This window comes from Euprymna scolopes, chromosome 43 (assembly GCF_053919585.1).
Source record: "Euprymna scolopes isolate OS-2025 chromosome 43, ASM5391958v1, whole genome shotgun sequence".
Classification (NCBI taxonomy): domain Eukaryota; kingdom Metazoa; phylum Mollusca; class Cephalopoda; order Sepiida; family Sepiolidae; genus Euprymna; species Euprymna scolopes.
This window is the reverse complement of record NC_136524.1, coordinates 40,223,409-40,238,030: the sequence shown is the minus strand read 5'-3', so window position 1 is coordinate 40,238,030 and position 14,622 is coordinate 40,223,409. Positions and strand designations below refer to the sequence as shown.

At 34.1% G+C, this 14,622-nt stretch overlaps 2 pseudogenes; both read right to left on the bottom strand.

Annotated features, from left to right (window-relative positions):
• Positions 1 to 464: 464 nt before the first annotated feature.
• Positions 465 to 583, bottom strand: LOC145268552 (5S ribosomal RNA; annotated as a pseudogene).
• Positions 584 to 13,934: 13,351 nt separating this feature from the next.
• LOC145268517 (U2 spliceosomal RNA) lies at positions 13,935 to 14,072 on the bottom strand (annotated as a pseudogene).
• Positions 14,073 to 14,622: the final 550 nt, after the last annotated feature.

The following is a 14,622-nucleotide window of genomic DNA, read 5'->3' as shown; positions in this document are numbered from 1 at the left end:
GATTTTAAACTTATTTTTATTTGTTTTTTTTTTTTAGTTGGACTTTGTCACCTCCGTTCATTAGGCAACACTATCTGCCAGCGAAAAAAAATATTCTAATAAGTCATCATTTACAAAAAAAAAAGTCGGTGATAACAATTGACGAATAAATGGCTTATCATTTGAATGATGGAGAATATTATGAGAATATATAAAAGTATGAATGTTATGAACATAGATTACTTATGAGAACGGCTTATAAAATGTGTGTGTGTGTGTGTGTGTGTGTGTGTGTGTGTGTGTGTGTGTGTGTGTGTGCAGTCCGCACAACCCCTATTCAGGCTTTAACCGACTTCCTACTTCGGAGGAAGTTTCATGGGAGTATGAAATTCACAAACGGTCCCCAGTCGCATGTATATCCCCGTTAGGGGAGATGACGACGTTAGGTTTTTGCAACTTTTTGCAGGGAGGTGTCGACGTCCTCCTACATACAGCACCTGGCATTCCTAAATTGGTCACCCATTTTAGTAATGACCAGGCTCAACGTTGCTTAACTTTGGTGATCTGATGGGAACCGGTGTGTCAACATGATTATGCCATATATTATAAAATGTGTTTGTTGACGTTGGATTTAAAGAAGATCATGTCATAGTTTGCAGAGAAGCAGTCCAGTGATAATATGCTCGGCAGGTGGCAAATTCTTGAAAATAAATTTGGATCATGGAAATTCCGTTCGATGTAAAACACACGAGTGGTAAAAGAGGACGCTCTTTCCATCAGTTGACGGAAGTTCTAGCTGTGAATGTCGCACATCCAGGAAGTAGGAATTGGAGCACAGTCGATAACTTTATATAAAACTAACGATGGAATGGATAAAGAATTGCAACGACACGTGATCTTTTTGGTGAGGAGCCGAGTGCAGTGTATGTCCGATTACTATACTCTATCTTTTAATCTTTCTAGACAGAGGTAAGGTCTGTTTTGTCCCAATCTACAACGCTTCGTTTTTGAGTGAGATTGGATTTCTCTCACATTAAAAACCGACCTGATGTCCGATTCTGTTCTCGTAGGGAGGCAAGTAAATAAGGAGTACCAACGCGTCTTCTCTGAAAAAGGAGTTGGAAAGAACAGAAGAGCTCTTCACCCACTAGATTACGAAATCGATTTTGAACTATCCTAAGGAAAGAAACGCCGTTCTCAGCTATTAGAAATAGTCCATCTTAAGATCTATCGTATTCTACTATTGTAACCTAATTATGTACAATAGTAATTTAGAGCATCTTATATATCAGAACAATTAAACTAGCAACAACAACAAAAAATAAATATAAGAATAAAATAAATCGAAATAAAAATAAATCAATCAATTATCGATTACTGAATCCATTAACAATGCTTTTCAGCAATTTTTAACATCAACAAAAGTTGTATTTTATTTATTTATTATTATTTTTTTTTTTTGTAAAAATATAATTGCCTATTCTATATATAAATAAGCCTCTTTCAATCCATTTAGAAAATCTTCCTATTCAGCGCATTTAAAACAAATGGATTTTTAATAACTGTTCTCCGACGGTTTTAATGAAGTCGGCCATCACACGTATTTATCGAAATTCTAAATAAATATCCACGTGTACGCAGTCTTGTGGTGGCAGCAGCTGACACTTGTATCTTTACTCATAAAAACTTAATGCTTCCATTGGAAAAAAACTTTCTATGTCTGCCGCGGAATGTAAGTCTTCCATCAATGAAGAATTGATCATTTTCGAACAGTAAGTATATGGACACACATTCCCTCTTGTAAATAGCGATAGGAGTTATTTGTTTGTATACAAGATCATTAAAAAAGATAAAACACTACAGTTTATCTGATTTGTATACACACACGCACACACACACATACACACACACACACACACACACACACACGCACACACGCACACACGCACACACACACTCGCACGTGCGTGTGCCTGTCATGAATTTCCGTGAGTCCATTAATTATAGAGCAACCAGACTCATGAAAACGAATTTCAAAATATACCCGGTGAGTCAAGTACAAAATGAAAAATCAAATATGGCGGTATAAGGTGGCGTTTCCACGTAAGACATGACTTCAATTCATTATTTTTAGAGTGGGAGAGAGGGCAGAGTACCTATAAACGCAGCAATTATTAAGTGTTTCTTTATTTGCAGCATCTGAAGAACATATACTACACTGTGATCTTGTCCCGAAGGCCACAAGTATAAGAGCAAATAGTTAATAAAATATGTTTAAAAGCACTTTGAACAAGAGTTAAAAACGTATTAATTTTAAAAAGGAAACACTAAATAAGTGGATAGTCCTTAATCCGCGGAGTTTCGAAGGAATGCTTTCCTTCTCATCAGAGGGTAGGATTTAGCAAAATGCGGGATCGGATTTTGCTTGCAAAAGTATTTGATGAAACTACAAGTAAGTCAAAGATCTTACTCGATAACAAAAAGTGAAGCAGAGGGAATAGGGTGAAGAAAAAAAGTGGTTTCACGTGAATGGATAGTCTGCTGAAATGTAGAGTATCCAATAAAGATAAAATCCAAAAATGCAAATCCAAGAAAGTTAGTTAAATTTCCATTCGCACAAGTAAAATCGAAGGGAATCGCGTAATTGAAAGGTGGTCCAAATTAATCCAAAAGGCAGAAATCCATGGAATAATTCACAAATAGGTAAAGGAAATGGGGAAATAATTCCAATAATATTATTAAAAGAAAGATAAGATATGCGTTATACTCGGCTGCCGAGGCAAGGCGTAATAAAAAAAAATGAGTGAAGAAGTATAGAGAAAAATATGAGCGAAGAAAAGGAGAGAGAAAATTGAATAGTGATTGAATTAAATTTAAAATAGAAAAGCCAATGTCAAAATGACCCAGACCATATGATGTTAAAAGGCGCCAAAAATATAGAGCAAAATAGAGGTCAACCGAAATTTACAAGTTATTACTTAAGAAAATATCAGCAGCGGTTATTAAAAGCCACTAAATGAAATGAAAAAAAATTAAGGGGATAGAATGGCCGGTATCAGCAAATTCCAGATAAAGCAAGTAAGCATGTAAGTAAATGCATATAGTAAAATATAAGTAAATATACATACAGAACATGAATGTGTAGGTATATTGATATAATTGATAGATAGGAATATTTAAAGACTAAAACGGAAATTGCAGATAAAAAAAGCCGGCCATGTAAAGAAGAAATAAAGAATTAAAATAAAGGATTATTGAGTTATAAAGTATTAAGAAAGTATGCAGAAAAACGATAATGTTAAAGAAAAATTATATATACCTGAAAGGTTAAAGTAATAGCTATGTAATTTCAAAATTAATTAAATTTGGACTTATGTTTACAGAAAGAGGTCAGTTCATTTTTAGAATTTATTATATTGTTACTTTGAGGGGAAGTAATTATAGTTATAACTTTGGTTATGTAGAGACGACATGGCTTAGAGCCTGGAGTATAAGACTTAACTTTTTTAGGATAGTCCATTTGATTGAGAAGGGTGTATTATTAGAATTAAGTTTTTTTAATTAAAGTGGTTAGAGAAGTTCCCTGGTTATTATTAGAATTATGGTTGTTAAAAGAAGAAATGCGGTTTGATATTCTTTTCTTAATTAATGTTGAAGTAGCGCCGATATATGTATGTACTTAATTAAAAGCTCGAGGTCTGAAATTAATATTATTTGCTGATTTGTATTAGTTAAATAGTTTGATTTTTTTTCATTATGTTCAACAAAGGATAGATCAATGACTGTACGGGAACTATTTTGGAGAGGATAATGAGTGTTGTTAGTGTTAGAATGGCTGTTAGGAGAAATATTATTATTATTATTATTATTATTATTATTATTATTATTATTGTTATTGTTATTATTATTATTATTATTATTATTATTATTATTATTATTATTGCTATTTGTATGATTGTAGATGGAGGGGCAGCTCGAGTGGTATATTGGATTAGTAACTACATCAGATGGAGGATGGGAAGAAGGATAACTTAAAGACAAAATATTAGTGTCTGTTATAGAAAGATTGCGTTGGAGCTCATTAATTGTGCATGAATATATGGATGCAATCATTATTGAGTGGGCAATGATGTTTGTAATTACAATTACAGTTAGTTTTGGGTTTAATTGGGAAAATGGACTTTTGGGGCTGATTTAATTTTTTTGCTATTAGATGTTAAGATTCTTTGTGCTAAATTAGGCATTGTTGAATGAGAAATCATGATTGAGTTTTTATTGAAAATAGAACTATATCTGTGTGAGTATTTGAAAGAGTTTTGTACAATGTTGAAGAATTCCTTAGGTATATTAGTTTTGACATTTAGGCTAAATGGAGGATTAAACGAAGTATTTTTCTTTCTCCTGATGCAACTGGGTGCGTTAGAGGTATTACGATTAGTATTTTGGTTTGGATTACATATGTAGACTGGTTCATTGTTATTGATAGCGACAGATCTTGTTATTTGAACTGGTTTCTTGCGAGTCATATTATGTATAATTACAGATTTAAGGCAGTCAGCCGGAGGAGCATAATGGTTGTATTTAATCTTTTCATTGTGTTCTGAGTTCCTTAAGGCAATTTTGAAGAAAGTAGCATTTTGATTAAGAGTTTTTTATCAGCAGAAAGAGCAGAAATTCTTCTAGAGACAGATGGTACTATTGATTTTATAATTGAGTTGAGGTTGGCTTTATGATAGGGGATATGAGTTTCGGTGTTAAGGTTAAGTGTAACGCCTAGAAAATTTCAGGGTTTTTTGTTCAGTTCGATCATTATAGAAAGGCCAAAGTTATTAAAGAAGTTATGTAATTTTTTAATTGTTTTGTTGTACTCTCTTGGCCTGGTTGTTGTAGTAAAAAGGGCATCATCTCTATAAAGGCCCCCTTGGATATGTTTGAAGTGGTATGTAAGTTCTTTCAGTAAGAAGAGTCCCACTAAATCGGTAACTTCTACAGAGTCAGAAATCCGTCAAGATGTCAAAATTATTAGGAGTGTCCTTTCTAGTCCAAAACTTATACAAGTATATAGTTAAATTGTATAAGGGATTTTCTCGCTAGTAGTATTAATTTAATTTCTAAATTAGTTAAGTCAGAATTTCTTTTAGCAAAGATTAGAGCCTTATTTAAAAGGATCGGAGAAATTGATTGATAATAATTTTGGATATCAAAGGTTATGAAGTTAAGGAGATGTTTATTTTTAAGGGAGACACACCAATTAATTACGGAATCTGAATTTAGCCATGTATATATATATATATATATATATATATATATATATATATATATATATATATATATATATATATATACGAGCATTACTTCTTTAATGTTTATATCATACTTTAATTTTAACATCTTGGATCATTTTGGTAAATTTAATTGTAATTTTTATTTAATATATATATATATATATATATATATATATATATATATATATATATATATATATATAAAATCAATTTTCACCCTAAACAAGGCACAGTGCCAGTTTGAAGTAGGCGGCTACTATCGGGGACATACTTTGCGGGGACATTATGAAGGGAAATGAGTAGCAAAATGTTTGTTCGCATTACACTTGAACTTCTGCATATCAGTACAGTTGGGAACAGAATCCCGGAAGGGAGTTCCAAAACTTGCAGTTTTGGGGAAGAAACTATTGGAGTAAAAGGTTTCTTACACCTAGGGATCTCTATTGTAAAGGGGTGGGACTTAGTTGCTTGTCGGGTTAGTCGGGGGTGGTCACCTCGAAGAGGTACAAATGTTTTTAGTTCGTCAGAGCATTCACCATTAAAGTATTTGTAGAACATCAGAGGGGTGCAACATTTCGTCGATGGGACAGAGACTGAAGCCGAGATGACAGTTCAGGACCTATCAGGTTGGCGACTCTCTTTTTAACCCTGTCCAGGAGTTAGAGACAAGCAGCAGATGCACCAGCCCAAATGTGACAACAATACTCCATACATGGGCGAATGGTGGTCTTGTAGAGGTGCAGGATACTTTCAGGCGTAAGTAATTTTCAAACACGGTAGAGAAAGCCCATCTTCTTTGCAGCAGCCTTGGCAATGCTCTCAATGTATCTATTCCAGTTCATATTCCCTGTAAACGTTAGGCGGAGGAGTTTAAAATAAGTACTTTCAGGTAATTTGTTATTGGCCATTGCTATTGGTGGCAGGTAAGGTTTCTTGTAGTTATTGAAGGAAACAAGCTTAGTCTTGGCAGCATTGAATGTGACCATCTATTTTTGTCCCCATTCCACTACAGATAGGAGGTTATCCTCTACTATTTCTGCCATGTCCTTAGATATGTGTTCATTTGTTTTCCCCTCATATCTGTTACAGAGAGTGGGGCCATCAGCAAATATACCCATCTCCGAAACAATTTTATCAGGGAGGTCATTTATGAATATCAGGAATAATAAAAGCCAAGGATAGACCCCTGGTGTAGTCCCGCATTTATATCATATTGTTTAGATGTACGACCGTCGAGGACAAGTTGGATTTTTCTCTTATTTAAGAAGGATTTAATTGCATTATGTAATCTTCCAGTGATATCATATGATCTAATTTTCCTTAGAAGACCGCCGTGCCATACCCTATCAAAAGCCTTAGATATATCAAGGGCTACCGCTCTACCCTCCCCCATTTTGTCCAGTGAACGGTATATACGTTCAGAGACTACAGTTAAGATATCTGCTGTTAAACGGGTTTGCCTAAATTCATATTGTTTATCGGTCAGGAGTTTAGCAGCTGTTAGGTGTTGGACCAGGGCTTGATTTACTAAGGTCTCAAATATTTTGGCGAAAAGCGGGAGGAGGCTAATGGGGCGATAATTTAGTGGGTCAGTTCTTTCACCAGTATTATTGAAGACACGTTCCGCAGAAGCGGTTTTCCAGCAGTCGGGAAAGCAAGATTCGTTAAGGCATTTATTGTAACGTTTGGAGAGAACTGGAGCAACCTTAGCAGAGCATTTTTATAATAGCACAGCCAGGATGAGATCGGGTCCACATGCTTTTAAGGTGTCGAGGTTTTTTATGATACCATGTATCTGAGAGGGGGTGATTTTACAATCGTCTAGTGTGGCGTCTGTCCGCAAAGGAAAGTCAGTTTAGCCGTGTGGGTTGCCCTGAAAGCAACCTCATGATTGTTTGATAGTGAAGGAATCGTTGACTGCCCATTATTTACTTATTACATATATACGAATATCCCGAACAAAAAATTGCATCCCGCAAGTACTTTAATGGAATATGCTCTGATGAACTCATATCTGTTGTGACCCATCGCCGTACATTCCCCCGATTAGTCCGATAAATAGCAAAATCCCACATCGCTTTTAAATTTCTTAACGAGGATTAAACTTAGAATATAATAATACTAAATTTTATCCAGAGGAAGATTTTAAAGGTCAGTGCGCTAGAAGAAGTTCCATTTGATATACAAAAAATCTCGATATTTCCTGAAGAAATTATATTTTGGGCGCTTTCCGGAACTTAGAGATCTATTTGTCGAGCTAGTCGAAGGTACGTAGAGGTCACAACTGATATGAGTTCATCAGAGCGTATTCCATTAAAGTACTTGGTGTCGGGACCTGTTAAGTTCGATACTCTTTTCCGGATCTTGTCTAAGAGTGAAAGAGTTCCAGCCCAGATATGGCGGCAGTACTCAATACATGAGCGAATGGTGACTTTGTAGAAACACGGGATGCTATTTAGTGTGAACAATTTTTTCTAGCAGCAGCTTTGGCAATGTCATCAGTACAATTTTTCTAATTCGTGTTGCTGTGAATGAGGAGGACTTTGAAATATATGTTCCTATGTATGAGTGTTATTTATCATCGCAATCGTTAGTTGAGAATGTTTTTGAAAACCATTTCCAGACCCATTCCACTACAGACTGAAGGTCGTTTTCCAGGGGTTTCTACAATTGCCTTGCATATGTGTACATTTGTTGTCCCCTTATGTCTATTACAGAAGATGGTGTCATCAGCAAATACACCCATCTCAAATACAATTTTATCATGGGGTGTCATTTATGAATACCAGGAATAATAAATGAAAATTAATATCATGTTGTTTAGACAGAGTTAGCGAGGAGTTTTCTCTTATCTTGGAACGATCGCTTACAACATGATATATATATATATATATATATATATATATATATATATATATATATATATATATATATATATATATATATTAATGAAAACAAAGGGATGTAGTGTTTACCTGATATACGCAATGGGAAACTTCAAGCTAATATAAATAACAGTATTTATAAATAAAAAATGTAATCCCAACCGAATTAAAAAAGCTCAATATAGAGTAAAGCTTATTATAAGAGAAAGAAAATTAAAATGTAAGTTGAACTTTACAATCAAAATTTATTGTTCGACTGAATACTCCAAAAAAACAATTTACAAAGTCCTTATTCCAAGGAGTTTCAAAGAATGCTATTCTTGTTATTCTTCTCATCAGAAGATATAAAGAAATCAGAAAATTATATTTGTAGCAATGCTAGAATTTTCTAGTTAAGGCATTAAGTGAAACCGCATTTTATAAATTGCCAAATAAAGAGTGAAAAAAAATGTTGGATATGTAAAAAAGAAAAATTATATATAAAAACAAATCGCGTATAATATTTCAGCTTGCATGAAACTCCTCTCAAGTTGATCCAAAATGCAAAATAGTTCTGTAGGGGGAATGGATTCCAAAATAAGTCCAGCGTGACGATGCATATAATCCGATTGGAAAGGCTTACACTTTTAATTTTCTTTCTCTTATTATATATATATATATATATATACATACATACATATATATATATATATGTGTGTGTGTGTGTATGTATATATATATATATATATATATATATGTAACAGATGTTCGGCTGACTATATATATATATATATATATATATATATATATATATGTCTTTAAACCGTTAAATTCTGAATTTTGCATTCTATATCAACAGTGCTTTTAAACAGTAGACTTTTTATTACTTAGCAAATACACGCTACTATATCAGACATTTGAACATTAGACTTCGCTAACATCTGAAGGAAAACACTCCAAGTATTACTACCAGCCACCATGGTATGTAAAATAACCTGTATTTCCTGATGAAGATTCTGTTATGAATAAAAAATATTGGATTTTATTTTAATAAATAAATGTATTTGTTTATTGAAAAAAAAAATTAGCACTTGTTTTAGTCATTAAACCGTTAAATTTTGAATTTTGCATACATACATATATGCATATATATATATATATATATGTATATATATATATATATACATATATATATAATGATAAATATGAAAACCTTCGAAATATGTAAATATATATAATATTTAAAAATAAATATCAATTTTATTAGACATCCTGAATTAGTGATTCATGCTTATGTATTTGTAAGTGAGGAAACTGCTAATTACTGCTGGTCTGGAGATTCGAACTCAGTTACAAAGTCACTCTTGGCTTTGTAGGGTAGAACATTTTCTCCAGGCCATTGGCAACTAGCATATGAATGGAAGGAAATTAGATATACTATTAATGCTATTATTTTATATAGCGATTTTCAGTGTTTATTTCAACAGTGCCAAATAAGTGAGTAGAGCTAGGTAGTAAGTTATGAATATATATATATGGCAATTAAGCTACACAGAATATATCGTGTTTCATCTCCGTAAGGAATACTCACGCTAAATTGCATGGAATTTGTGTTATAAAATATACTCCAAGCACGAACGTGTAAAGATAAGCTGAACTATTAATTCACCATATTTACAAGAAAGTTGCGCCACATAATAGAAAACGGAACAATAGAATATGAAGTCGAAATCAGCGAAATATTTATCTGAGTAATGCTCAGCTATTTTCCAATGAAATCTTTGGCCCGCGGGTGGCAATAAAGCTGACTCTGGTTAACTTGCTAAATTAAACAGGCCGTTGATATATAAAAACACCAAGTAACACATTAAACACATAAAGCATTTTAGCCAGACGATTTCTTACGGAAAGGAAACGCAGGGCGTTCTAATAAACTTCATTTTAACATATTTTCATAAGTTACTTTTAATATATATATATATATATATATATATATATATATATATTTATAATTATTTTTTTTTTTACTATAATAATTAAATACCTACAGACACTAGTGTTTCATCCTTTTGGGATTCTTCAGTGCAGGGTGTCACGATTACTACGAGTCGAACGATTCGAACCCCGCGACACGAGATATCTCTGGCTCGATTAGCGGAGACCGTATCCATTCGGCTACTATTAACCGTGTGAAATAGCGTTGAATTTTAAACATTTTTAATTTAAATGTTCATTACGTCAGACAGACAGTGATCAAATCGTTATACGATGATCTACGCATAAGAGCTAAATTGACCGACTTTTTAATTCAACAGAAAGCGCTCAACGATAAGAAACGAATTTCTTAAAGGGGCTGTCATAATTATTTTTTTTTTTTTACTATAATAATTAAATACCTACAGACACTAGTGTTTCATCCTTTCGGGATTCTTCAGTGCAGGGTGTCACGATTACTACTAGTCGAACGATTCGAACCCCGCGACACGAGACATCTCTGGCTCGATTAGCGGAGACCGTATCCATTCGGCTACTATTAACCGTGTGAAATAGCGTTGAATTTTAAACATTTTTAATTTAAATGTTCATTACGTCAGACAGACCGTGATCAAATCGTTATACGATGATCTACGCATAAGAGCTAAATTGACCGACTTTTTAATTCAACAGACAGTGCTAATATATTTTAAATATTATTTTAACCTACAGACACTAGTGTTTTATGCTTACGCAAATCTCTAATATAGGAAGGGATACTTACTACCGGCCCAAGGATTCGAGCCCAATTGCAAAGTCACCTGTGATTCTTAAGTTTGGTATTAACCCCCTAAGCCACCAACAAATGACATGGGACATAGATAACTCAAATTAAATATTTTGCTGCATCAGTGGACATATACATTAAATTTGGTCATGTAGAGTTCAGCTGCAGCGGTTGGAATATCAGATTTCGCGTAAATAGATGGCATGAAAAACAATACGGAAACGTTAAATTACTACGTAAGATGAGACGTAAATAACTTTATTATATAAGCAAACATGGATTTAATATTATAACACACGATTCAACTATGCATTCGGATGTTTTTCGGGTGTATGTGATCATGCACAATTCTTTTGTATTTTATTTTTAGAGATAAAGTGTTTTTATTTTTCTGATGTGTCAGTGCGGAATATTTTTTTTTAAATTGACATAATAATATTATTGTTTCTGCGCCACGAAACGGTGCTGTAAAAAGTGGACGTTTTGAAATGTTGAAAAAAAAAATGGTAAGATAAATGACATCTTGGGATTTAGTATATAGCTGTTTAATTATCTAGTTATACGTGTCTGTATGCGCGCGCGCGTGTGTGTATGGTAGAAATCTATAATCTAAAAGAGGGTTCCCCAAGGGGATCCGTACCGCTCACCATGTGGACTTTACGAGATTTCAGGTGGGTGGTGGCCAAATTTATCCTATAGGGGGTCCATGAGATCATTTAGGAAGGCAGTAAAGGACTGCGAACTTCTAGTAACATTACTAGGTGATTGTCAACTGATTTTCTTTTGGATTCACAATTGGAAAAATTAATTCAAGAATCATACCCTGAAAAGTTGAATGAACTTTATGAATATTCAATTTATTTTATTTCACTTTAATTATGTACTACCACCACTACTAACATTACTATGTAAGGATGCACGGAGGGAAGAGGGCGGTAGTAGGTATCGGAGTCTTCTAGAGGAAAACGGTTGGAAAACCCTGATCTAAGAGAACACGTCAGTATTCATAATTGGGGGTGTCTCAGGTGCACCTTTTAGATCCAAACCGGTCCAGACCTCATCTAAAAAAAAAAAGGTGCCGGTGATTCAGGAGATTAGCACACGCACGCGCGCGCGCGTGCGTGCACTCATATATATATATATATATATATATATATATATATATATATAAGAGAAAAGAAACTAAAACTGTAAGTTGAACTTTACAATCAAATTTATTGTTGGATTGAATACTCAATACTAAAAGAAAACCAACTTATAAAGTCCTTATTCCGCGGAGTTTCAAAGAATGCTATTTTTGCTATTCTTCTCATCAGAGGACAGAAAGAAATCAGCAAATTATATTTGTAGCAATGCTAGAATTTGCTATATATATATATATATATATATATATATATATATATATATATTCTCTTACCTGATAGATTTATACTGCACGTTTATTTAATTTTACACAAACCCATTCACAATGAAAAGTTTTTTTTCTGTCCCATTGAATCTGCCAGCATTTCACAAGCAAACTCACTGTCAAACAATAGGTTCCTATCATATCACATTTTAGCTACAACAATCACAACATAAGAAGATAAAGTTAGACAATTTGAGGCTCGTGTTTCGATCAGTTGTTTATGCCCGCTTTTTATTTGCGAGATAACCACTTATCAAGGCTTGGAGGCCACTCTAGTATAAAGGTTAAGTGTTAGGTAGATGGTCAGCCTACATGGTCAGTTATAGTGGATCTTGTGTAGGACTTGATTATTCAAGAGGGTGTCTAATAGGAATGGTTGTTGTGGCTATTGCTGTTTTTGACATATTAGAATATTAATGTCGTATTATACTAAAATATGGTGGTTGTATATTATTATATTATTTCTGGAAATACTGAAGAACGAGTGTAATTAATGCAAAAATGCTCAGTTGTAATCCAACCAAGATTCAAAGTCTGCTAATCTCCCGAATCACCGGCACTTTTTTTGAGGTGAGGTCTGGACCGGTTTGGATCTAAATAGTGCAGCTTGCAAAGCATTACCTCATCCTCCGGTTTCCTGAGACACCCTCAATTAGGAATACTTATGAACACACCCTCAACTATTTTGTGCTGTTACAGGGCTCTACATTGCGAGTGAAACAGTCGCATTTGTGAGTGATTTTTCAAAATGGCGACGAGTAATGATGAAACGTTTATCTTTTGGTGATTGTATTTCTTTCACTAACAATCTTCCAAAGCTCACTACTGAGTAAAAAAATATATTTTCAACTTTTCCTTTTTTAAAAAGAACAAAGTTAAATTATTTAAACAATAAAAGCTTAATAGAACAATATATTCCCTTTTTTAATGAAGGCTGTTTAAAAAAACATCTGAAGAAATTAGAATGTTTATACATTTAAGTATCAACATGAAATTCGTTGTATATTAAGAATTATACTTATTAAAAAAATACGGAAAAAAACTTTATGTACATAATCGTCACAGAACAACGATGTCATATTCCAAAAATCACGTGGGGTTGACTAGTAGCTTTTTCTATTTGGGTAGTGAACGAAAATATTTAGTTGTCAGAGGTCAACCAAAGATAAATTTGTCTATAGAGCCCTGTCTTATAGCAATTGGATCTCTCTGCATTAGATGTTAAACCTGCTTAACATCTTGCCCTGTTGCAGTGGCTGGACGGATATATATTAGCACCTGTTTCGATAAAACCACAACACAGCGATAATTCGAAGGAACACTATTGAATGAGGGCTTACAACCTCCAAGACCTCAACTGCCCTAGAAGTAAAAAAGCGTACTCTCGTGTAATGAATGAATGCGTGAATGTAGGATTGACATGAAATTCTTAAAGATAAACAAAAATGACCGCAAAATGGGCGAAATGACTTAAATAAATAAAAAGTAAATGACTTAGAATGACTTTAATGAACTTACGGATGAATTGAATGACCTTAAGAATGACTTGAATGCTTAAAAAATAACTGGAATCCTTCAAAAACAACTTGAATGATCTGGAGAATGATTTGAATGGCTTTCAGACTGACTGATTTTATAGCGGGTGATCATTTTATATTAAATTAATACAAAAAAGTGATCCACCACTTTATATCACAAAGTTACAAACATAAGTACAGCATGTAGTAAGAACAGATACTACACTTTGATCTTGGCCAAAAGTCCAAGAAAAGGGTATTTATTTGCTCCCCCACCGAGCAAATTAGGCACAAGACCGATTTTTAATGTGAGGAGTGAAGGGGAAATGGGGACAACTTGGTATGAAACGCTGCCCCTATATTGTCCAAGGTCCCCTACACATGGTCCTTGCTCGCAGCATCTGCCGGAACAGACACTACAATTTTATCTTGGCCAAAAGACCAAGAAAAGGGTATTTATTTGCTCCCCCACCAAGCAAATTAGGCACAAGGCCGATTTTTAATGTGGAGAGTGAAGGGGAAATGGAGCCAAATCCCCGGGGAGTAGGGGAACTGGATAGTGACAATTGGTATAAAGGGTTGCCCTTACATTGACCAAGGTCTTATATGTGGGGTTGCCCACATATGGTCTTTGCCGGAACAGCTACTACACTTTGATTTTGGCCAAAAGGCCAAGAAAAGCTTTAAAAGCTAAGAACAGCATCTATTAACAACATACCTTTTATCTTAACCAAAAAGGCCAAGCACAAAAGTGTTACGGACAGACCGACGGACTGACCAACCGACCGATAGACCGACGGAGTGATTT